The sequence below is a fragment of the Arachis hypogaea genome, chromosome 19, assembly GCF_003086295.3.
Source record: "Arachis hypogaea cultivar Tifrunner chromosome 19, arahy.Tifrunner.gnm2.J5K5, whole genome shotgun sequence".
NCBI classification, from domain to species: Eukaryota; Viridiplantae; Streptophyta; class Magnoliopsida; order Fabales; family Fabaceae; genus Arachis; species Arachis hypogaea.
This window is the reverse complement of record NC_092054.1, coordinates 83,855,714-83,858,149: the sequence shown is the minus strand read 5'-3', so window position 1 is coordinate 83,858,149 and position 2,436 is coordinate 83,855,714. Positions and strand designations below refer to the sequence as shown.

The window sequence follows — 2,436 nt, the reverse complement described above, 5'->3', positions numbered from 1 at the left end:
TTTCAGTCATGAAATTGTGAGTGGTCTTACTTAGATCAGAGATTATGGTTGCTAAGTCAGAGAGACTCTGCTTAGAATTCTCTGTCTGTTGCTCAGAAGATGATGGAAAAGGCTTGCTATTGCCAAACCTATTTCTTCCACCATTATTATTATTGAAGCCTTGATTAGGCTTCTGCTGATCCTTTCATGAAAAATTTGGATGATTTCTCCATGAGGGATTATAGGTGTTTCCATAGGATTCTCCCAAGTAATTCACCTCTTCCATTGCAGGATTCTCAAAGTCATAAGCTTCTTCTTCAGAGGAAGCTTCTTTAGCACTGCTAGATGCAGCTTGCATTCCAATCAAACTCTGAAAAATGATATTGACTTGCTGAGTCAATATTTTATTCTGAGCCAATATGGCATTTAGAGTATCAATCTCAAGAACTCCTTTCTTCTGAGTTATCCCATTATTCACAGGATTTCTTTCAGAAGTATACATGAACTGGTTATTTGCAACCATTTAATGAGTTCCTGGGCTTCTGCAGGCGTCTTCTTCAGATGAAGAGATCCACCAGCAGAGTGGTCCAATGACATCTTGGACAATTCAGACAGACCATCATAGAATATACATAGGATGCTCCATTCTGAAAGCATGTTAGAAGGACACCTTCTGATCAATTGCTTGTATCTTTCCCAAGCTTCATAGAGGGATTCACCTTCCTTCTGTCTGAAGGTTTGGACTTCCACTCTAAGCTTGCTCAACTTTTGAGGTAGAAAAAATTTGGCCAAGAAAGCATTGACCAACTTTTCCCAAGAGTTCAGGCTTTCTTTAGGTTGTGAGTCCAACCATGTCCTAGCTCTGTCTCTTACAGCAAAGGGGAAAAGCATAAGTCTGTAGACCTCAGGATTAACCCCATTGGTCTTAACAGTGTCACAGATTTGTAAGAATTCAGCTAAGAACTAATGAAGATCTTCCAATAGAAGTCCATGAAACTTGCAATTCTGCTGCATTAGAGAAACTAATTGAGGCTTCAGCTCAAAGTTGTTTGCTCCAATTGCAGGAATTGAGATGCTTCTTCCATAGAAGTCAGAAGTTGGTGCAGTAAAGTCACCAAGCATCTTCCTTGCATCTCCACCATTGTTGTTATTTTTAGCTGCCATCTCTACTTCTTTTTCGAAAATTTTCGTTAGGTCCTCTCCAGAGTTTTGTGCTTTAGCTTCTCTAAGCTTCCTCCTCAGAGTCCTTTCAGGTTTAGGATCAGCTTCAACAAGAATGTTCTTATCCTTGTTCCTGCTCATATGAAAAAGAAGAGAACAGAAAAGAAGAGGAATCCTCTATGTCACAGTATAGAGATTCCTTTATGTGAGTAGAAGAATAGAAGAATGAATTAGAGAAAGAATAAGAATAATTTGAACACAAAGAGAGGGAGAGGGTTCGAATTTTAAGAAGAAGATATGTGTTATTAATTAAATAAAATAAATAGAAAGAGATGAAAGAGAGAAGAAATTCGAATTAGAAAAGAGGGAGAAAAAATATTTTTATTTTTATTTAATTAATTAAGCTAGAACTCGAAAATTAAGAAAAGAATTAAAATTACATTAAAATTTAAAACAATTAGTTAATTAAAAGGAATTTTGAAAAAGGGGTTAGTTATTTTCAAAAATTGGAGAGAGAAAAGTAGTTAGGTGATTTTGAAAAAGATAAAAAATAGTAAAACAATCAAAAGGTCAAGTAGTTAATGGAAAAAGATTTGAAAATCAATTTTGAAAAGATAAGAAGTTAGAAAAAGATTTGAAATTAAGTTTTGAGAAAGATATGATTGAAATCTATTTTGAAAAAGATTTGAAAATAAAATTAAAAAGATTTGATTTTTGAAATTAAAGTTGATTACTTGACTAACAAGAAACTAAAATATATGATTCTAGAATTTAAAGATTGATCCTTTCTTAATAGGCAAGTAACAACTTGAAAATTTTTTACTCAAAACATTAATTGTTAGCATTAATTTCGAAAATATGAAATAAAATTAAGAAAAAGATTTTGAAAATCAATTTTAAAATTTCCGAAAATATCTAGAAGAAAAATGAAAAATATTTGATTTTTGAAAAAGAATTGAAAAGATAAAATTTTTAAATTGAAATTTTGACTTGACTAATAAGAAATAACTAAATTTTAAAAAATTTTTGACCAAATCAACTCAAAATTTTGAAATTTATGAGCAAAATAAGGGAAAGATATTATTTTTGATTTTTGAATTTTAATGATGAGAGAGAAAAACAACAAACAGACACAAGACAAAAGAAATTAAAATCAAAACAACTAATGCATGCAAGAATACTTTGAATGTCAAGATGAACACCAAGAACACTTTGAAGATCATGATGAACATCAAGAACATATTTTTGAAAATTTTTAAGAAAAGAAACACATGCAAGACACCAAACTTAAAAATT

The 2,436-nt window shown here is 31.6% G+C and overlaps 1 non-coding gene across 1 annotated transcript; it reads left to right on the top strand.

Moving 5' to 3' along the window:
• Positions 1 to 630: 630 nt before the first annotated feature.
• Positions 631 to 738, top strand: LOC112780933 (small nucleolar RNA R71). Its single transcript, XR_003191739.1, has one exon. It is a non-coding gene; the product is annotated as a small nucleolar RNA R71 (small nucleolar RNA).
• The last annotated feature ends 1,698 nt before the right edge of the window (positions 739 to 2,436 follow it).